This window comes from Carettochelys insculpta, chromosome 22 (assembly GCF_033958435.1).
Source record: "Carettochelys insculpta isolate YL-2023 chromosome 22, ASM3395843v1, whole genome shotgun sequence".
NCBI classification, from domain to species: Eukaryota; Metazoa; Chordata; order Testudines; family Carettochelyidae; genus Carettochelys; species Carettochelys insculpta.
Window position 1 is genome coordinate 7848551 of NC_134158.1, and position 23466 is coordinate 7872016.

Sequence of the window (23466 nt, forward strand, 5' to 3'; positions counted from 1 at the left end):
GCTGACACTGCAGGGGAGGTTCCTTCGAGAGGACTTTGGTCCTTGGGCTGTACTCAGCATGTGACCAGGATTCCGCCTGCCACAGCTCCCAGCTACCTCGTTACTTTCATTTCTGCAGCTGTGGGGAGCGGCAGAAGTGGGCAGCGATTCCATTCAGTTACACAGGCAGGAAGTTGACAGACAGAAATGAGCAGGACACAGTCACACTCCTGGGCTGTGTGACCCCTGTGCGGAAGGGACAGAGCTGCCTCAGCAAAGGGAGCTTTCACAGAAAGCAGGAGCTCTCCCCGGAGGATGACTGTAGCTGACAGGGAGCCTGCGAGCTTCCCAGGGGACCAGCCGCCGCTGCGACAGGTGTGCACAGAATTCCGCAGGTAGGGGGGTTCCATCCCTGAACGACAGACTGGTCTGATGTTTCCTCATCCACACACTTCCTGAGAGCAGCTGCCTGTGTCGCCGGCCCCCTTCTCCCAGGGTGGTCAGAGATACACGGCCGCTCTCATAGGCTGAGCGCAAATTCACATAGAAACACACACAAGCGATGACCAGTGTGGGCTGGGCTGTGGTCGCACCACAGTGCTCCTGGTCCATTCCAGTCACACCGGGAGGCAGAGTCTCCACCTTATAGAGCTTCTGACCTAAAGATCGAAAGAGTTTTCCCTCTGCTGGTCCATTGTGCTTTAGCTCATTGGCTCTTGCTATTTTGCTGCCTGATGTGAGCTGGAGTTGAATGGCTTCCTTATGAGATGTTATTGGTAGCGTGATATCTTCCTCATCAGACATTATTGGCAGTGTGCAGCTCCTCTTACTTATTACCCACTGGATTCACAAGAGGACTTAAGTGCCTGTCTCTTTTGGCACCTAAAACAAAAACAAAAGAAATCCCAGAGTCAGGACACACTGAGACTCACAGAACCCTGCTCAGCTGTGGCCAACCCCTGCAGGGCCTACAATCACTTGGGGCCTAGATGTTTGCAGTAACAGTTTACAGACGATGATTTTTCTGCCTCTGAGCATTTTCCATAGTATGATCCTCTCACATGTTCAGAGGGTCACTCCCTACCCCACCCAAGGGGCAGACACCCCAAGTTTGGCCAAGTCAGCTGGACTCCTCACTCCCTGGAAAATGAGTGGCAGGTTACCATCTGAGCTTCAACCCTCAAGATGCTGGGGTGGCTGGAGAACAAGACTTATATGAAAGCTCCCTTTGTGCCCCCTACTAGTGTCATAGAAAAGATAAGACTGAGGGAGGGCGTGAAACCGCTCTGAACTGTGTTGTGGAAATGGCATGTTTGAGTAATGAAAATCTGTGCTGTAAGAATCTTGAAATTGCCTGGTAGAAAAGCCACTGAGCAGACAGGAAATTGGTTTTGGCATGTGTGGAAAACAGTTGTGGTTTTACCTGACTTGGAAGGACTCTGAGTGCCAAGTCACAAGAGAGCTGAACATTCCCAAGTCACTGGTTGAAGAGATCTCCCTGGGTCTGAGCTCAAAGGGGGAAAAATATGTGACAAAGTGGAAACTATCTGTAATATTATTATGAACTAGCAGCAGATTTATCTGGCTTTGCTCACATCCTTAATTCCATGAAGTGGTTTTATTTTTTTCATAAAAAGAAAATGCACAGGATTTATTTAAATGATTGTATTTCTTTCAAAAATATAGTGTTATTTTAAAGAAGTGAATTTTTATTTTGGATTTTTTAAAAAGATATTGTTCAAATTTTTCCATTGAATTTTCATGTATTTTTTTTAAAACTGGGAATTAAAATTTACTTTTTTTCCTTCATCACCATAAACTCTTATCATTTGCTATTTTAACAATAAATAAATAAATAAAAATAAAAATAAAAACCACCCAAACAGGCCATGGGCACTTTGGTTTCCAAAAAACTGTTCCTATAACATTCTCCTCTAATTTTCAAACCTTAAACATTGATTTAGCTGTGCCAAAGCAGAGCAGAACTCCAAATGTCTCCATTTTACCCATTTCAGTACGGTTTATTGAGAAACCATCCCTACTCCAGATTCATCCCATTCTTCTGGCTCACCTTGGTTCAGTCACTTTCAACGTTTGCTCCCTTATGTCAGTTTGGAGGACTGTACGTCCTCTGGCGATTCTATCTCTTTTCTGTTTGGTTTGATGAGAAGCAATCCCATTCCAGGCACATCCCATTTTCCTGCCACAACCAACCACTTAAGTTACTATTATAAGAGGAAGCTGTGTACCAAATTTGGTGGCCCTCGCTCTTACAAATTAGGAGGAGTTCTTAAACAGACAATACTCTCAAATATTGCATATTGTAAATCTGCATAATTCTGTTCCTATCACCTTGGCAGCACTATCCCTTGGGGAAAGAATTGATTTTCTCCCTGGGACATGGAAGATCAAGGCAGGTATCTCAGGGTATGTCTACACTAGGAAATAAAGTCAAATTTATTAAAGTTGACTTTTTCTTGTTAGCTTTTATAAAGTTAATGGTGAGTGTCACACGTGCATAACATTGACATAGTGTGTCTCCATTACCTTAGCTAAATTTTACTGTTTCAGCAGTGCATTGTGGGTACCTATCCCACAGTTCCTGCAGCACCATTGCATTCTGGATTTCTGTGCCAGTGTGTTATGGAAAAAAATGTATAGTGGGTGATGTGGTGGGTGTCTGATGTCATCACCCCAGAGTGTATGCCTTCACTACCCCATCCCGTTGAAAACAAACTGCCAAATGAATTTTCACACAACTTTTCCAAAGCCAGCCCCTGACACACGCCGTTAAAGGGACTAGCATGGATCTGGAGGAGCTTACAGCTATTGCAGTGTGTTATGGTCACTTCAAGAAGTGCCCTGAACTATCTTATTAGACAAAGCAACTGGGAGGAGGTGCAGGACCCTGATTTAGAGCACAATGAAGGGTTGGAGATCAGGAATGGACAGCTGCTGGCTGCCCTGGGTGGAGCGCCAGTTCCGGAGCTGTGGAACCAGCTCAGATGGATGGAACTACACAGTTTTGTGGGAATGGAACAATCAGCAGGGGCTGCAATTCTTCTGCATGCACAAGGCCACTTTCATGAGACGTTGTGAATTCCTGCCTGCCACCCTGAAGTGCCGTGATACTAGAATGAGACCTGCTCTGACAGTTTAAAAACGTGTGATAATTGCTCTGTGGAGGTTTGCAACACCCAATAGCTAACAGTCAGTGGGAAATCAATTTGGATTTGGCAGATCTACAGTGGGGGGGAGGGGTGTGATGTGATCCAGGTAACCAAGGCAATCAATGCCCTTCTGCTACAAAAGACTGTGATTCTGGGAAACGTGCAGGACAGTGGACAGCTTTGTTGACATAGGATTTCCTAAGTGCAGTGGGGCATTAGATGGAATGCACATCCCCTTCCTGTCATCGGAGCACCTGGCTTCAGAGTACGTAAACCACATGTGTTACTTCTTCATGGTGAAGCAGTGTTAGGTGGATCACAAAGGTCATTTCACCAACATGTACATGGGATGGTCAAGAAAGGTGCATTATGCAAGCAATTTTAGAAATCCTGATCTGCTCAGAAACCTCCAGAATGGAACTTTCTTCCCAGACCAGAAATTCACCACTGGAGACATGAAGATTCCCATAGTAAAACTGGGCAAACTGCTTATCTTCTGCTCTCTTGGCTCATGAAGCTATACACAGGTATCCCGGACTGCAGTAAGGAACACTTTAACTGCAGCCCCAGCAGGTGCAAAATGGTTGTAGAATGTTCCTTTTGCCATTTAAAAGCCATATTTAAGTGCATTCTGACCCGTTTGGACCTCAATGAAGCCAATGTTCCCATTGTGGTGGGGCTTGCCATGTGCGTCATAACCTTTGTGAGGATTGCTCAATTTCCCCTCCCCTCAGCTCTATGCAGAGCTGGGGGCAGGGGTGACCCAAGGCCTGCTGGGAAGTCAAGCAGCAAGGCTGCCTGATTCCCAGCGGGAGTAGGGCTGGTCAATTTCCCCTCACAGAGGCTTTGCAAAGCTGGTGCAGGATAGAAATTGATGGCCCTGCACCAGCTGAGGGAGGGGAAATTGATGAAAGTTCCGTGGCATCCTTAAGCTGCGTCTACACGTGCACGCTACTTCGAAGTAGCGGCGCCAACTTCGAAATAGCACCCGTCACGGCTACATGTGTTGGGCGCTATTTCGAAGTTAACTTCGACGTTAGGCAGCGAGACATCGAAGTCGCTAACCCCATGAGGGGATGGGAATAGCGCCCTACTTCGACGTTCAACGTTGAAGTAGGGACCGTGTAGACGATCTGCGTCCTGCAACATCGAAATAGCGGGGTCCTCCATGGCGGCCATCAGCTGAGGGGTTGAGAGACGCTCTCTCTCCAGCCCCTGCAGGGCTCTATGGTCACCGTGGGCAGCAGCCCTTAGCCCAGGGCTTCTGGCTGCTGCTGCGGCAGCTGGGGATCCATGCTGCATGCACAGGGTCTGCAACTAGTTGTCGGCTCTGTGTATCTTGTGCTGTTCAGTGCAAGTGTGTCTGGGAGGGACCCTTTAAGGGAGCGACTTGCTGTTGAGTCCGCCCTGTGACCCTGTCTGCAGCTGTGCCTGGCACCCTTATTTCGATGTGTGCTACTTTGGCGTGTAGACGTTCCCTCGCAGCGCCTATTTCGATGTGGTGCTGCCCAACGTCGATGTTGAACGTCGATGTTGCCAGCCCTGGAGGACGTGTAGACACTATTCATCGAAATAGCCTATTTCAGTGTCGCTACATCGAAATAAGCTCCTTCGATGTAGCGTTCACGTGTAGACGTAGCCTTAGTGTGTTTGTGCAGCACTCTGGCATCACACTGGTGGAAAACCACTGCTCTAGAATGGTGAAGTAGTCCTGACTGTTTCCGGGATAAGATTTGTCAGTCTCCTAATGCTTGGATTGCTTACCTCCTTCCTGTTCTTCATCTACCACTCTCTTCTTCTTCTTGCTGCTCTCACAGGGTAGCCAAGCAGCCTCTCCTGAGGAGTCCAGGCAGTTTTTCATGAGAGTGGTTGGGTCACTCCCCAGAATCCAATCAAGGTGTTCATAAAAGCAGTTTGTTCTGGGAGATGATCCAGACTGCCGGTGGCTTCTTTTGACTTATGATAAGCCTGCCTGAGCACCTTGATTTTCACACAGCACAGCTGAGCATTCCTGCTGGCACACTCCTCACACACTCAACAGCCCAGTTCCAGTTCCAACCAACTTGTTCCCTCCTTTGTCCTTTTTCATGGGGAAGGTGTTACGCGGGTGCCTAAATTACAAAGAGCCTGGAGCCCCATTGTCTACATGCAAGATGTGATCACACTGAAACCCCCATCACCACTATGCACTGATGCTGTGCCCAGGGATACTGGGCCACCCATCTCAGGTTGCTAAAGGGCATCAAGGAACATGTGCAACCTAACCAGGGGAATAAAATCCTCACACACACCCCTTCATCACAGCCAGTCACTGCACCTCTGATTTGATTTGTTTCTTCTGTGCCCAGACCCAGCAATGATGACAGGAAAGGTTCCTTCCTTCTCCAATGTCTCCACAGTGATCTCCATTCTACCCAGCTACCTCATTTTCTGCCTCACGCTGCACATTCATAGGCTGGAGTCAGGTAAGAGCTTTGTCTGATTGGTGGAGACATGAGCTGGAGCAGCTGCTGGACTGTAACTGTGCTGGGGTCTGATGTGGGTCTGAGCCCCCTATACGCATGAGCCAAGGATCCTGCATCCCCTATTTCAGCACTGTGCTCTGTGCGTGCCAGTAGCAGGGCAATGGGGCTGTGTTGTGAAGCATTTACAGTGTGTAGGGGCTGACAGGGCCGGTGTGAGAAATCAGACGCAGTTCATGTCCCAGCATCTGGACAATTCCGTGGTGCCGTCAGTGACGGCAGATGTGACAGAAACCTGCGGAGTCTGATTCCTTCTCCGCCCCCTGCCCCACCGTCACTCACAACATGTCGTCTCTGCTCCCCCGCAACAGTCCAGCTCCCCCGACGCCTTCCCTAACCACGAAGCCATGAGTTAGCGCTGCGGAACCCTTTCATACAGAGGAAGTTGCTCCTTGCTGCCTCCAGGCGGGGGAGACATCCCTATGGCAGCGTAGGCACAATGGCACGAGCAGCCTCCCTGAATACGTACCCAGGTCCTGGGCAGGACGGTACCCGGGGAGCTAGCCCATCCCCCACTCACGCTGCCACAGCTGCACTTTCTCAGGCTAGCTCGGTCACAGCTCGTGGGGGCACGTCCTCCCCAGGCTGGAATTACACCTCCCGCTCCAGTGTAGACGTGTCCTCAGCGGCACCAGCTGGCAGAATTTCATCTCAAATCTCCCGCTGTTTCATGAGTTTCTTAAAGCCGCAGCTCCTGGAGGCCTGTGATTAGGTGAGAATCTCAGTGTTGGCTCTAAAGGAAGTGTCTGTCCCTTGTGGTTGCAGATAAATGCTTAGAAATGGGACACAAGTTAACCCTAATGGTTCAGAAATCAAAAGGCAAAAAACAACCCCAATTTTAATTTAAGAAAACCTCTGTGTTTTTAACCCCATCTCATGATTTGGGTGCTGGGCCTGACTCCTATTTTTTTAATACTCCAGAGTTGGCATTACAGCACCTTGTTGAACTTTACTTACATTCCCGTCCGTCTTGGTTCCACTGAATTTTCTTTTTCCACTGACTCATTTCACAGCACAGTTCACAGTGAATGGACCTGAAAATCCAGTCGTTGCCTCCCTAGGCAGGGAAGCCGTCCTGCCCTGCCACCTCTCCCCCAGGATGAGTGCGGAGACCATGACAGTGGGATGGCTCAGAGAACAGGACTCTGCAGTTGTGCACGTGTACCGGGATGGGCAGGATCAGTACGGAGAACAGGTGCTGGAATATCGAGGGAGAACTGAGCTCTTGAAAGACGATATCACCAGTGGGAGTTTGTCCCTGAGAATACGCAACATACAACCCTCCGACGATGGGCAGTACCTGTGTTATTTTCAGTCCAGTGTCTCTTACGATGAAGCTTTTTTGGAGCTACTGGTGGCAGGTCAGTGACTTGTTCTGTTTCCTTGACATCTTCAACAGGATAAATAAGTGAAGTTGGAAAGGTCATTGTGAAATGACGGTGGATTTTTCCCATTACAGTTGAGCAGTAGTTCTGCTCTGGGGATGGTTAGCTGTAGTTCACTATCTAACAGATATATGTGTGTATATATATATATATTTAGAACTCTAAAATGCAGAAACAGAATTGGATTGTCTTGAAAATTGCTGCAAGACATTAGGGTCTGGGATGGGGTTAGTGGGCAAAATTTGAGTTGATTCCAACACGGAATTAATGAGATACATAAACAACCCTAAAACATCAGGGCCGCGTCTACACTATCCCAAAACTTTGAAATGGCCATGCAAATGGCCATTTCAAAGTTTACTAATGAAGTGCTGAAATACATATTCAGCGCCTCATTAGAATGCCGGCAGATAGGAATAAGGGGATTTCGAAGTTGCCTGGGTCCTTTCGAAAAGGACCCCTGTCTGGATGAGCTGTGCAGCGGTGAGCTGCGGCAATTTCAAAGTGCTGCGGCCGCCGGCATTCTAATGAGGAACTGAATGTGTATGTCAGCACTTCATTAGTAAACTTCGACATGGCCATTTGCTTGGCCATTTCGAAGTTTTGGGATAGTGTAAATGTAGCCCAGGAGAATCTTGCAAAACTAGGAATTCAGCAGGCAGAAACAATGAAAGAACAAGACAGCAATCATATAGACAATAAAGAATTAGAGACCTTAAAGGCAAAATAATAAGAGAAGAAATTTTGTACTCCCACTATTGATAAGTGATTCCTTGACAGACAGGAGTAGCATTCAGCAAAGTTTGTTTTCAACATCTTAAGAGATTCCTGGTTTACCTGGTGATGGCAGGCACTTCTAGGACAGGATCTTCCCCTTAAAAGCCCAATATTATGCTGTTTTAATGCAGTTTAGATGGAACATGAGGATGGGCGTTTCTGCTCATGGATTCGTGGTTGCTGCTCTCCTAATGTGGCTGCAGCAAAAAGGCCTCAGACCTTACACTTGCTAGTCCCAGCCAGCTGGAATCGGTGGACTGTTTACAAGGAAGAGCCACAGAAACACAGGGGATGGGATGTGGGGAGGGTGCATACAGTTTTTACATTAGGCCCCTTAAGCTCATATCTTCTCTGTGGTATCTGGGTATTTCCCATGACTCTGTTGGACCAAAGCTTTGTGAGTCACACCCGTGCTGGGAGAGAATTCAGTAGCCTGGTCTTGTGGTTAAGAACTGAACTTAAGGATAGTTCCAGACAGCCATCCCCGCCCCCCCACCCCACCCCCGGGAGGTAGTTTCTCTCTCTAGGATGGTCTGCGTTAAATTTCCAACCCCCCCGAGGGCCTCGCCACACAAACATAAGGTACAGGACTTGTGCGTCAGATTAGGGTAATATTATTTCAGTTTTGCTTCCTAATACTAAAAGTGCCCAGGTGTGATCTTGTGTGGGAGGCGTGACGTTAGCTCTCATTTCCTTCTCTCTAATGTTTGTGTTTTGCTGAGTGTATTTCCTGACTTTCAGAGATATCCATTTTCTGCTACTCACTTCTGCATTCTGGAAGGCTACAAAGCTCTGCCAAGGCATCCTGACATCTGCTATGGCCTGGTTTTTTATGTGTGAACTAATTTAAGGCTTGGCTACACATACCTGTGCACTGGTTTCGATGAACTAGTGAAACCTCTCTTTGGGTTTGGAAATGGATTATACTGATTTATCTTGAGTCATTTCTTTCTTGTTATAAGAGTTTCCACACAGGGATTTGCCCTTGATTAACTAGGTCAGTTTACCTAAACAGGAGCAAGTGTGTGCATAGAAAGCCCCAGACATTACTGTGTAACAGACAACAATCTGACCAGATTAATTGACCAATGCACCCATGGCCTCACACTGGGAGGGACAACAGTATTCTGTAGAAAGGATCTGGGTGTTAGAGTGTCCCCTTGTAGCCAAGAAGGCTAATGGCATATTGGGGTGCACTAGGAGGAGCATTTCCAGCACAGCTAGAGAAGCCAGTGAGGCCATACTGGAATATTGTGTCCAATTCTGCACCCCCCACCCCAGTATAGAAAGGAGGTGGACGCATTGGAGAGATTCCAGCAGAGGGCAACAAAAATGATTAGGGGGTTGGAACACATGACCTGTGAGGAGAGGCTGAGAGATTTGGGCTTGTTTAGTTTGCAGAAGAGAGGAGTGAGGGATGATTTGATAGTAGCCTTCAACTTCCTGAAGGGGAATTGCAAAGAGGATGGAGGGAAGCTGTTTTAGTGGTGACAGGTGACAGAATGAGAAGCAATGGTTTCAAGTTGCAGTGGGGGAGGTGTAGGTTGGATATGAGGAAAGTCTATTTCCCCAGGAGGGTGGAGAAGCACTGGAATGAGTTACCTAGAGATGTGGTGGAAGCTCCATCCTTAGAGGTGTTTAAGTTCTGCCTTGATAAAGTCCTGGCTGGGGTGATTTAGTTGGGGTTGATCCTGCTTTGAGCAGGGGATTGGACTTGGTGACCTCCTGAGGTCTCTTCCACCCCATGAGTCTATGTTGAGTTTAACAGGAAATGGCTTTTGATAACAAGGTAATAAAGCTTTTGGCTCATTAGTGGGCCCTATAGGATTATCACCAGCTCATTTATTTCTGTAGATCTGGGTTCTACTCCTGTCATCTCAGTGGAGGGACATCAGGACGGAGGGATCCAGGTGGTGTGTCGATCATCTGGATGGTACCCACAGCCTGAGGTGCTGTGGAAAAATCTGGAGGGGCGGCCCTTACCGTCCACCTCTGAAAAAATATCCCCAGGGGCCAGTGGCCTGTTTCAAGCAGAGATTGCCATTGTTCTAAAAGAAGAACCCAGCCGGAGAGTGTCCTGTGGTGTCAGGAACCCCCGACTCAACCAGGAAAGTGAGTCAGCGATTTCCATAGCAGGTCAGTGCCTGGTCCTGCCCCACACAGGTTGACATAGGCCATGTCTTCCCTACCCAGGAGACCCACCCAGTCAGGGCAGATCTTCTGGCGTTCAATTTTGCATGCCTATTTGCGACGTGCGACATCAAACTATCCTGGGCCCACAGTTGACCTCAGTATCCCTCAATCTCACGAGAAATCAGGGAGGTCGACGGGAGAGTTTCTTCCATCGACCTCCCTCAGTGAGGACGCCCAGGTAAGTCGACGGCAGATAAGTCAGTTCCGGCTACACAACTGCTATGTCTACACTGCAGCTAGACACCCACTGGTGGCCCAGGCCGTCTGACTCAGGCTAAAGGGCTCGGGCTGAGGAGCTTTTAAATTGTAGTTGGGCTTGAGCTGGAGTCCAGGGTTTAGAACCTGTAGGGTGGAAGGGTCGCAGAGCTCGGGCTTCAACCTAAGCCATCTAGATTGCAATTAAATAGCCCCTTAGCCCAAGGCCCATGGGCCTGAGTCCGTTGTCCTAGGCCAGCTGCAGGTGTTGAATTACAGTGAAGACAGGCAGGTTGACTCCAGTAAGAGCTGAGGGTGTTTCACGCTAACAGGCTGGGGTGCCCTTGGCCAGATTTTCATAACAGCTCGATCCCCAGAAAACACCTTTTCTTCTAATTCAGGGTGAAGGGGGGAGGGAATTCTCCCTTGTTCTTCTGGTGGTACGATGAGGACTGTGTTGGAATTGCCAGCTGTCAATTTAAGTGACATCCGGTGAGACATCGAGCTCTGTGGACAGGGGAAGTCAGTGGATGTGATATACCCTGCAACCCTGCAAAGCAGCCACATCTCCCTGTATATTTCCCTGTGAGACTCTTTTAACTGGTCCCAGAGTCCTCACTGTGTCAGCGTCCTGCTTTCATGCGGTGTGTGTTTGCTCCCAAGTCACTGGCACTTTCTCTTGCAGGGCTGTTTTTCCCACGGGTCAATCCCTGGCTGGTGGCTCTGGCTGTGATCCTGTCTCTCCTGGCTGTTCTCATCCCCCTGGCCGGTTACTGGTTCTGGAGGCAGCAGAAAGTGGAAGGTGATGTGATGAGCGGGGTGGATGAGAGACAGACATTTAAAAACAAAGCCCAGAGCAGAGCTACAAAGATTCAGGGGCTTTGATTCAATGTTCGGAGCAGCTTTCAGGCAATGGGGGCTGGGCTGAGGGTGAAGGGAGAGCTGAAGAAATTGTGACGGGGGGGGCAAATCATGTTTGATGGAGAATTTGGGAAGTGGCCAAGGGCTGCACTCTTCTATGATGTCGAAGGAAGAGGTGTGGGGTCTGGGATGGAGGTTGGGTGCAGAACGGAGCTCAGGTTATGGGACTGGCTACAGAATAGAGTGTAAGGTCTGGGAGGCAGTTTGGGTGAAGGAGGGGATTGTGATCGCGGGAAGGGAGTGTAGGGTCCCCTGAGGGGTGTGGGTGCAGGAGGAGGGACCAGAGGGTTTGAGTTATGTGGGATATGGGAGGAGCTCCCAATGGGAGAGCTGGTCTCAGAGGTGATGTCTGCAGGGGCCCATCCATACGTCCCTCCCTGGCTCACACTGACCTGGGCACCCAGCTGAAGAAAGGTCTCTCCACCCAGTTCTTAGCTGGGGCTCCCCCATCCACCAGGCCCTTGGGGAGCTGTTCCCATGTGTCACCAGAACCAGGGGACAGGTACCTGCCACAAGGCCAGGAGCTGGCCGAGAATGGAGCCAGGCAGGTCCTGTCCCCTTCCCAGCCCAGGTCAATGCCACATTCCCCAGGCAGGAGCTGTGGTGTAGGGGATTAAGGGGGCTGGGACTGGCCAGGGGATGGGCACAGAGGGTGCAGCCAAGGAGCCTTCTTCTTCCCCCGCTTTCCCCACCAAAAACAAACAGTGTGACAGGTCCCAGGCAGCAGCGACACTGAGTGCGGGGATGTTGAGACAGATCCGTGTGTCCTGTTTGTCAGTCTGTCTGCGGCACAGCCAGAGTTACCGCACAGTTACATCAGTGGCAGGAACTGGCCTTAAACCTGACCTCTCGCCCTTTCCCCCTCCAGAGACCCTGCGATCTGAAATGGAGAGCGAGACAGGTCAGTGGCTGGGCCCATCACAACACCTGGCAGGAGATGTGACTGACTTAAACCCTGGTCCTCCCAGCGGAGCAGGGTCATGGACAAGTCTCCTCCACTTCTCTCTGTCTCTGGACAAAACTTCTAGCTGACCCCAGGAGTTTCCCCAGCTGTCGCCCTTTAGTCTCGGTAGATCTCCACATTGTCTGAGGTCGTCATCTTTTGCTTTTCCTTACGGGTGCCGCTTGGGAGCTCGGTGGACTAAGCCAGATGGCGGTTTTGTGAGAGGGAACTGGGAGGAGAGTTCTCCCCACGAATGCAGCAGGGTGACATCTTGCCAGCCATTATTAATTATCATTAGAACAATTTGCCAAAGGTCGTGGGTGGTGGGTGGAGCCTCACTTTGGGGTCGCTAGCCTCAGCTCTGCTCTTCCGCCAGCAACCCACCCCATAACCAGAGCCCTGAGACCCCTCACGCCGGGCCGAGCCCCAGGTGCCTCAGCCTGAGGATCACTGGGCTGGTCCCACCTGCAGAGAGCTGCCCAGACCACCTGCAGCTGCGCTGTGCCTGCCCTGCCCAGATGCCCGGGGAAAATCTCTCTGAGGTCTGGTCGAGTTCGCTGTGTCCTGGGCAGGTTCTGAGGTGGCTCAGGAGGCAGAATGTGATGCTCAACTTCCTGGGTTCCTCAGTAACCTGCAGTGCAGGCAGAGCAGCGATTGGCCCGGGAAGCTGAACAGCATGTGCCGTCCCCTCAGCTGAAACAGGATCTGCAAAGGGTGTATCAGAAACTTCCCCCCAAAACACCACACCCATGAGTCCGGTGCCACGGCAGTGACGGGGAGACTGAGCCTCCCCCAGCCTATTGTACCCACCGCCCATGCCAAGGGCCACGGTGGGTGCTCTAGTAGTGGGAGTTTATAAATCAAGGCTGGATGCTTTCCTAAGGCCGCGTTTACACTAGCAAGTTGTTTCGGAAAATCCGGCGCTTTTTCGAAAGACCACGTTGAGCGTCCACACACAACGTGCGCTCTTTGGGTATGAAACTGAGAGCATGTGGCCCTTCTTCTGGAAGCCGTCTTCTGCTCCCTGGTCAGGAAGAACGCCGCCTTTGGAAGTTTCTTCTGGAAAAAAGCTTGTGTAGACACTCCCCAGGCCCTTTTCTGGGAAGAGTGCTCCAAATGGCACCCGACTTTTCAGTTCCTGTCCTGTTCGTTCAGAAGAGCGGGGGCTGAGTGGATGCTCTCTATCGAAAGAGCAGATCGATTTCTTTTTTTTATCCGCTTTTGTGTGTGTGGTCACAATCTTTTGAAAGACGTTTTTCCAGAAGAGATCGTCCAGAACTTCTTTCAAATTATTGTTGTAGTGTGGATGTGGCCCAAATGACCTGCTCTAGGATTTCCTGTGGGGCAGCCCATGGGCTTGTGTTACACAGGGAGGGGTCAGACAGGGTGATCATAAAGGTGCTGCCCAACTTTGGAACCCATGAACCAATGACTCACCTCCTGTTCTTTTCCCTCTCTAGAGACCCTGCTGTCTGAACGGGACAGAGAGAAAGGTCAGTGTCTGCCCCTGTTACACTGATGACATTAACATTGTCCCCACAAATACAACTGGGTGAAGTCTCACCTCTCTCTCTTTTCTCCCTGTAGAGGCTCTGGAATTGGCCCTGGAGACACAGAAAGGTCAGTGGCTGGGGCCAGTGGAACAGGTTGAGGATTTCATGTCATGTCAGCTCAGTTTAGCAAACTTAACTGAAAGTCCCAGTTAATGCCAGCAGAGTCACTGTTTTACACCCAGAGCTCAGTTTCAGCAGGGGTGGTCACAGCCTGTTTGATGAGCCATGGAGCACATCTCCATCTCCACACCAGACTCCAAGCAGTGAGCTCAGGGGCCATCACACTGATGGGCTGTGAAGGGGAAGAGACCATTAAATTAACCCCACAGGAATTACAGAATGCACTGCCCCAGCTCAGTCAGTCTGACTACCAGACATGGTGGTATATCCACAGTGCAACAGGTGTGTTGTGAACAAGACACAAGACGTCATTCTTCTGCTCTACTCTGCGCTGGTTAGGCCTCAGGGGGAGTATTGTGTCCAGTTCTGGGTACCGCAATTCAAGAAAGATGTGGAGAAATTAGAGAGGGTCCAGAAAAGAGCGACAAGAATGATTAAAGGTCTAGAGAATGTGACCTGTAAAGAAAGGCTGAAAGAATTGGGCTTGTTTAGTTTGGAAAAGAGAAGATTGAGGGGGGACATGATAGCGGTTTTCAGGTATCTAAAAGGATGTCATAAGGAGGAGGAAGAAAACTTGTTCTTTTTGGCCTCTGATGATAGAACAAGAGGCAATGGGCTTAAACTGCAGCAAGGGAGGTTTAGGTTGGACATTAGGAAAAAGTTCCTAACTGTCAGGGTGGTCAAACACTGGAATAAATTGCCTGGGGAGGTTGTGGAATCTCCATCTCTGGAGATATTTAAGTACAGGTTAGATAAATGTCTATCAGGGATGCTCTAGACAGTACTTGGTCCTGCCATGAGGGCAGGGACTGGAGTCAATGACCTCTTGAGGTCCCTTCCAGTCCTAGTGTTCTATGGTTCTATGTTCAGACTTCTTTTAAATTTAATCAAATTTAAATCACTTGATTTGGGGATAATTATAAGATCCCTGTCATGTGGTTTACCCTTAAATCACAAGTACTTTGTCTCCACCTTTCCCTGCACTAATAATAGAGTCATGGACTTGTAGGACCATAAGGGACCCTGAGAGGTCGCCTTGTCCAGTCCCCTGCATTCATGGCAGAACTAAGCATTATCTGCACCTCCCTGGCAGGCGCTCATCTAACTCGCTCTTAGAAATCTCCAAGGAGGGCAATTCCAAACCCTTCCCCCCCCCCCGGCATTTAGCTCAGAATCACAGTACAGCCCCGATCTACCAAGAGCCTTCGGCACCTGAACTCCTGCCCCAACCCTGTTTTAGGCACCAGGATCCACAGCCCCCACTTAGCTGACACCAACCCCTGTAGGCACCTAAACTCCCTCAGAAAGTAAATCTCCACGAAAAAGTTCTCGCAGTGTCTCACTTATGGCTCTGGGCAGACAAGCGCACTGCAGCCGCTCTCTGGTGGTGTAAGCACCGACCTCCCAGCTGTGCCGCAGGTGACACAAGAATTGTGTGAAGAAGCACCATTCTCGCCCATGGAAACACACTCAGGGGCTGGGGGGGGAGGTCACACTCATGGGCTGGAGGAGCTGGGACGAGTCGTGCTCAGGTGCTGGGGGGGTCACACTCGGGCTGGGACAGCTGGGGAGAGTCACACGGGCTGTGAGGAGAAGCAAACAAAAAATGAAAACTGACAAATCATCTACATAGAACAGAAGGGGGCGAGGGGCAAAAATTACTTACTGCAAGAGTCTGTTAAGCGGCTTGTCTGGGATGACTACGAATCTCAAAGGTGGAGAAGCTCTTTGTAATGCGTAATTGTTTCTCTATGGATAGAGACAGCTGCTGATTGTGGCAGTGTTAAGGAATTGCAAATGGCTCCTTTAAGAGCCATGCAGCTCCGAGCTGCTGTCAACCCAAAACAAATCTAACTGCAACCCATATTTGGGTCCCGACCCATAGGTTGGTAATCCCTGCTCAAAATGTACTGGGATGCAAATAATAATGTGCAGTGGGGGTGGGAGACTGGCTGTGGGCTCTGGTGATAGGGCACAGAATGGGGCTGAAAGGGGTGTGTGTCTGTGTGTCTGTGCAGAAATGCGGGAGGAAGAGGGGCAGGTTGTTGGGGGGGTGCAGGGACCCACACAGGCAGACAGAGAGGAGTGGATGTGTAGCCAGGAAGCCCCCTCTCTGCTCCAGGTGTTCCTGCCCCGTTTCTAAGGTTTATACCATTGTCGATATATTGGCTGGGGCAGGACAGCTTAGGTCCCTTCGCCCGTGACAAGGCAGCTCCTGTGCTGGGCTCTGCTTAGTGTCCTACGGCCAAATCCTTCACACCAGCCCTGTCCCCAGGGGCAGACTGTGCTGTTAGCGCGGCTGTTGTGCATCACGTTCTGAGACTCCACATTAACTCACAACGTCTGTTACTTTCCAGCGGAATATGAGGCTGCCAAAGGTAAGGGCACTTTTTCGGGGTTTGGTTCTGCTTTGAGTGGGAAAGGAACATTCCGAGCTGGGTGTGCAAAGACGTGTCAGTGTGAAACATTCGGTGTTACCGAGAGAGGGGAAGTACATGACCAGGGGAAAAGTGGATGGAAAACGCTGGTATTGAAATATGAATCCTGAGAGTTTTGTTGTTCACATTCGCCCTGGGAAACGCCCTGAGAAAGCAAACAGACGTCGCTCACCGACACTGAGACACCCTGTCACAAGAACAGTAATTATTTTATAGCAATAGGGCCTCGCCCTGTGAGCTCCCCATGGACGTTCTCCAGCACCGTAGGTTTCCTTGGAGCAGGGCCATGGGTCTGATGGCACAGAAGCCGGCAGGAGTTGCATGCGCTGAGCACCCCTTGGGCTCCCCCTGTGCCATCCAGAGGGTGGGGATGCTTAGGAAGGAAGAGTCCTTTGAGCTGCAGGCCCAGGATCTCTGCTGGGTCAGGGTCTGCTCAGGGTGGGGTGGGGGCAGGGCAGGGGCCAGTTATGGCTCCCTGGTTCTCAGGCTGCCCAGGGGCTGCTCTAATTTGCTCCAGCTCCCTGAAGTCCCTGAGACCTGGAGATGCGCTCTGCTCTTCCACAGCCCAGCTCCTCCCAGCCCTGACACTCCCCTGCACCAGGACTGGGGGGCAGCTGTCACAGGAGCTGGCTCCACTGCTGTAGCCCAGCTGGGCTCTCCCGAGGCCAGGGGAAGTCTCTCATGCCCAGGGTCTGGCTCCTGCCAGCCTGCGTCATCCCTGTCCCAGTGACTCGAGCAGGAGAGGAAACTTGTTCCTTTATCCCTAAGGCCCCATCTTACTCCCCGAACGCCATGAGCGACCCCCACAGGTGCAGCCCCATTGATCCCTGTCGGGAAGGTTTCCAGCATCAGACACAAACAAGTTGTAACTAGCTGTCAGGAGCCCAACCCTGGCGTCTGTTCTCAGGGAGAATTTCTACTGCAGCCAACATAACGTGGGGTTAGAACAGGGCACATCAGTCACTGAGATTTTGCCAGATTCACTCACAGATGTTCTTTCTCCCCCTTTCTCCCCTCTCATTCCCACGGACCCTGCAGCAAAACTGGGTAAGCTCCGTTTCTGGTTCCTGTCCTTTGTGTCGCAGTGTGTGTCCTGGTGAGTCTAAATCGCATAAATTCTCATGTCTGATCATTTCAGGACTGAGCAGAGCCCAAGGATACGCAGGTAACTATCACTGCTACTACCTCAGTCACGCGGGGGGAACCCTTTCACACCTACAGAGAGCTAATTAATACATTTACCACGGCCACAAACACCACCTCAGCAGGGGAGAGGGGGATGCTACAGAAGGCCCATCTGCACATCCGTGTACTTACTCCATGCTCTGCAAAACCACCAAATCCGTTCACTGCTGTTCCTGCCAGGGGTCAGGGTGAGGAGGAGGAGGAGGAGGAGGCAGTGAAGAGGAGAGAAAGGCAGGGCAAGGGGAGATGCTCCTTCTGGGTCAGTTCAGACCCCTACCTGCTCATTACCCCCTTCCAGGAGCATCTTACAGATAAGTGGGGAGCTACTCCCCTTAAAGGGCCAGGCCCCATTACCTGCCTTCCCTCATCCCCCAAAGCTGACCTGTACCCGGGGGCAGGCTTGACCTGGGCTAACACTGGGGTCTGGGCTGCACCCAGGGGCATTTCCTGCTGTGGTGCCGCAAGGCCCCGGCCACAGTTTTTATTCAGATCACTGAAATGTGAGAAAAGAAAGAGACCAGGAGTTGTGGCCCCCACAGTCTCATGTAGCTCAGGTGATGGGTGAAATCCCCTTCAGCAGGGCCTAGTTCAGACCAGGAGTGATACATGGGGGACATGGAAGTCATGTGGCCCCCAACAATGGGAGGGGGGAGCAAGGGGCCAGCAGCCAGTGAGCAGAGCTCTCCCATCCAATGGCCGGTTCATCCAGCCGCCCCAGGCCCCCTGCTTTGGGGGGGGCCCAGAGGGTGCAGTGAGTATTGGGGGCCTGGGGACAGCAATAGGGCCCCCCCAGTCACTGGCAGCAGCAGGAAGCAGAGTGACGTGGCCCCAGCCCGCTCTGCTCCCAGCCCCAGCTTCCTTCCAAGCTAGACACACACCAGGTGTGTCCAGCACAACAAGGTCCTTTCCTGCTCTGCCAGGTCTGGCTGAGGTGTGTCACGCACAGCGCCCCCTAGTGCCTGAGCAGTAACATACAGCTTGGCCTCCATGACAAGGGGTAACTGGCATCAGGCTGCCCCAGGCCCCCCCACAGAGCTGCCCCCCAGGGCCGCGACAGCCCCTCTGGAGTCCAGGTTGTCTTTGGCTCCAGCAGTTCCTTGTTAGCGTCCCTGCTACTGAGCACGTCACTGTGTCCTGCAGCCCTCAGGGAGTGAGCTCTGCGATAGCTGTGTGGGGCCAGCAGCTGGGAACGCCTTCTGCCCTCCCCTTTGCCTGCTGACGGGCTCAGTGTCACCCCAGCTCTGGCTGGGGCTTGGTGCTGCTCCTGCGGGTCTCTGGGGGGAGCGTCCCCGGCCTCGTCCTTTTCCATTCCAGCTTCCTCTTGGGCGCGTGTTTTCGTGTCACTCACGCGGTGGCTTTTCCCTTCAGCAGACAAACTTCCCCCTCAGAGAGCCCATCTTCCCCGATGGGCTGTGCTCTGCACCCGCCTCCGCGCTCTCCTCGTCTCCACTGGCTGGCGTCACTCACGGCCCAGCTGCTCTGCCTTCTGGAGATCCTGCGCTGTCTCCCTCCGGCGTAATTTCATCTCTTCCCACAAGGCCCCCGGGGTCTCCCGCTTCATGGGTATCTCCCAGCCGGGCTTCGTTCCACATTGACCTTCTGCTGGTTCTGAAGCGTAGTTGGCTCCTTCTGCAACTACCAACGCGGCTGTTCCCTGGCCACCTTTCTGCACTGAGAAGGGCCAACTCCTGCTCCTGCTCTTGCCGGGTGGGGCTGAGATCCCACTCAGCTCGGGCAGCTCCTGTAGCGCCTGCAGGGCCTCAGCCTCGGGGACTGGGGGTGCTCAGCTGTGTAAGAGCTTGTCCCTTGCCCCCCTCAGCTGCAGCAGCCATGTCTCTAGTTCTTCCCAGGCCATTTGCAGATGGGTTCACTGACTCGCTGCAGCAGACACGGCCAGTAAGGCTGCCGGCCTCGTAGGCAACTTCTCTGAGCTTTTGCCTGTAGACATCTAGCCAGTGCCATCCTTAAGGGGGGGCTGGGCCCAAGACAACCCCCACCCTGCCCCGGCCCTGCCCCACCCCCAATCCACCCCTGCCCTAAACCCCACCCCTGCCCTGCATCTTCCTGCCCCCCACTCCATCTCCCCGCCAAGTGACTTGACTTGGGGGATTACCCAGGGGGCCTGGCCCCAGCAGTAGGGGTTGGGTCCACTCATACTCACCAGTGGTGGCAGTAAGTGGTAAGCCCTGGCCACAGCCCGGCGCACCCCAACTCTGGTTCCCAGACACATCTCTCAGGGAGCGCAGCGCCTTGGGCCAGGCAGTGAGGTTGCATGGCCAAGGTGGGGGATATGGCAGATTGGTGCCAGCTGAGGGGGGACATTTCCCAGGGCTCCTGACACTGCTGTGAGTGGGGTGCCATGGCCAGCCTCACTGCTGGTACCAGGCCACCTTAGTAATCCCACCGGCTGCCCTGGGACTCGTGGGGCCCTCACAGCGCAGGGCCTGGGGCAGCCACCCAGAGCCGTCCTATGGCTGGGAGACCTCTGCATCCAGCCCTTCAGTGACTGGCCAGCTTGTTCCTATGAACAGCCGCCGGGAACAGCTGCAGCATCGCTCCCCTCCCTGCGTGAGTGAAGCCTCTGACAATTTATTGCTGGGCTCTCTCTTTCACCGCACACACCACAGCCCTCAGCCGGCGCCACTCCCCCTCCCGAGCCATCAACTCCAATCCCAGGAGCTGTTCCTGTTCTGCTCATTCCCCCTGAAATCCCTGAACAGCCACTGTGAGAGGACAGGACCCTGGGGCAGATGGACCAATTGGCCATTTTTGCTTAAAAATTAAATGATAAAAAAGGTCAGTCCAGAAACTTCCCAAGAAACCTCTCAAGGCCGTGACATTATGAACAAAGACCTTGGCAAATGAAGCATTTTAAATGTCGTGGCCTAGTGGGAAATGTTTTTGTAGCAGTTTCCCAGACACAGACCCATTGTCCAACACACACACGTTCTGGCCACTGTTGGTTGTTGTGTTACTATTCACTCTACTGCTCCGTCCCCAGTGTCCCAGCACCGTCTCCTGCTGCAGCCGCCAGCCCCTGTGACCTCAGCCAGTCTCTCCAGGTCCCACACAGCTCTCAGTCATTACAGCTGTGAAGGGGAGACCTGCTAGTGCCGGCCGGGCTGTCTGCCACAGACACGCTGTCCTGCAGCCGTTCTTAACACCCACACCTGCTGATCCTCCCTTGGTGAGGAGTATAGGGTTGACTGTGACCCCTGAGAGCTCAATTTTGCACATCCAAACTAGATGCATGAAATCAAAGCTTAAGTGGGTCAATCTGCTGTGGTGATGTAGATGTAGCTTCAGATACATCACGAACTGCCAATGGCGAGAGATTCTCGAGAGAGCTGCAGATCTTTTGTCCTCGACTCTTGGAACAGCAATAAGCCTGGCTCAATGGGTGGGCGAGGGGCATATAGAACTGCTTAATACTGCCGGAGCAAACCAGCTAATGCATTCCAGTGTTTCACCACCCTCCTGGGTCCTCCCAGCCAGGATCTTGCCAAGCTGGGACTTAAAAACCTCCAGGGATGGAGATTCCATTGCCTCAGTAGGTAACACATTCCAGTGCTTCACCACCCTCCTGGGGAAAGAGTTTTTCCTAATACCCAACCTACTCCTCTCCTTCTGTAACTTCAGACCATTGCTTCTTGTTCTGCCATCTGTCACCACTGAGAACAGCCCCTCTCAAATCCTCTGTAGAGCCCTCCTTTAGGAAGTTGAAGGCTGCTATCAAATCGCCCCTCTTCTCTTCTGCAAACTAAATAAGCCCAAATCCCTCAGCCTCCCCGCATAGGTCTTCACTAGGACATTATCATCATCATCATCATCATCATCAATAACCGTGAGCTCAGTGCCCGTTGGTGTCTGATGCCTCTCTCACTATTTCCTTCCATCTTTCCTCGTCCAGTGCAGAGTGACTTAGTTTCTGTAGACTAGCTCTGCACCAATCTACTACATCATCTATCCATTCTCTGTGGGGTCTGCCTCTCTTATTCCAACCATCCATTATGCCCAATACGAGGGTCTTGACTTTCTGTTTCTGGTTCATTCTGCAAATAGGCCCCAATAGTTGTAGCTTCCGTTTTATAACCTTCTGCAGCAGGTTCTCTTTCGGCTGTATCTTCCTATATTGGTGACCTTCTGCATTCCTCCGAGTCTCAGAATCCTTCTATGACAACTCCTTTCAAACGCCAATATTCCTTTCTTCGAATCTTTCGTTATCACCCATGTCTCACATCTGTACAACATGCTGCTGAAGACACACATTTTCCAGATGCTCCACTTTGTTCCTAAGCTAATCCTTTGCGTTTCCAGATCTTATCCATTGCCTTCAAACTCGCTCTTGCTTTCGCTATTCCAGTCACTATTTCCTCCTTACAGTCTAGATCATACGTTATGTTGCTCCCCAGATATGTGAACTTCTCTACATTTTCTAGTTCAATACCATCGACGCTGATCTTCCTTCCTATTTCCTTATCTGCAAATACCATTGTTTTTGTTTTATTGATGATCACAATCAGTCTGTACCACTTCTCTTTTTCGTTTAGTACCTGCACTGTTTTCGCTAGCTTGTCCTCATCTTCCTCAATAACTCTATCATCCGCGAACCTCAAGTTGTTAATTGTTTTCCCATGCACAGACATCCCTTCTACCTCTTCCTTGATCTTGTCCATCACTCTCTCCAGATGGGCGATGAAGATACTTGGCGATATAGGATCTCCTTGTCTCGTACCTCTACTTGTTTTAAACCAACTTCCCAACTCCCCACATGTTCTCACCGCTGCCTCCGCATTGTCATTGATATCCCTCAACAGCCGTATCAGTCTGCTCTCCACTTCGTATGACTCCAACACCGCCCAAGTCACTTTCTGATCTAAACCATCAAATGCCTTATGAAAATTGACAAAGCAAGTGTATACGTTCTTGTTCTTTCATGAAACTTTCTCTGTTATTCACTAGGACATGGCACCCTGTAATAGGACAGGGTGCTGGGCACAGCTAGAGAAATCAATCCAGGTGGCCTTTGCTTAAAATCTGGACCACTTACAGCCCAGGCTTAACTCCTGAGGGCTGAAGAACAAAGAAAATACCTGCCAGGGCCCATCTTACAGCTTTACATATGCGGAGGGAAAATTCCATTCTTCTCCACAGGCCTTGGCCAACCACCTGACCAGGTGGGTCACTGTGCTGAGTTCCCATTCGTTACAGTCCCAGTAGGAAAACCCCAAACCCACACAACAGGTGCTGGCCATCTGGGCCTTTGCTCAGTCTATTGTCCTGGCTGGGGTGGAGCCCCACCTCCCTTTGTGAACCTCAGCACTGAAACATTTCTCACACAGCTACAGAGCTAGAAGTCTGTAACCCTACATACGTACGTGATGCAGACACACATGTAGCATACGCAGATTCAGGGCGTCATCAGCTTTCACTTGACATCTCACATGGCCTCCACAGAAAAATGTATGTGGCCGATAGCCACACAAGGCATATAAACATGTAAATATAAATATAAATGATTTCCAGACCCAGTATAAAAGTCCACCCACGTGACACACTCACCCTTCCTGCTGCAGGGGTGCAGCTCAGTGGGGGTGACCAGGGCTCCCTTTGCAGTGGCAGAGGTGCTGGGGCTGAGCCTGGCGGCCCCAGCACAGATTAGCACTGAGGGATCCCCTCACTCAGGCCGGCTCAGTGCAGCTCTGCTGCCCGTTACTAACAGCACAAGGAGACGACATTTCCTGACCCCCATCACTACCGCAGTGATGTGTAACCCAGCACCGGTCAGACTGGCTCCCTGGCAGCACAGCTCCGTCTGCTGGGTCCCAGCAGGGCAGGAGGGTTCCTGGACGTCCAGTCTGGGCCTGGCGCCTCCCCCAGGCCAGGCTCCTCATGAGCGGTGAAGGGAGAGCTCCCTCCCCCCTGCTCACCCCCATCGTCTGACGGGGGCAGGTCGGCCGATGCACTGACCCAACCACCCCACACTGGCACAGACACCAGCCGGGTGAGAGCTTCTCTGGGTCCCCCGTCTCCCCCGTCTGTGTCCCCGGCACAAGGGTTTTCTCCTGCTCTGTGACAGGGTCTG

The 23466-nt window shown here is 51.5% G+C and overlaps 1 pseudogene; it reads left to right on the forward strand.

Moving 5' to 3' along the window:
• The first annotated feature begins 262 nt into the window (after positions 1 to 262).
• LOC142024975 (butyrophilin subfamily 1 member A1-like) overlaps positions 263 to 23466 on the forward strand; it is a 28428-nt pseudogene continuing 5224 nt past the window's right edge.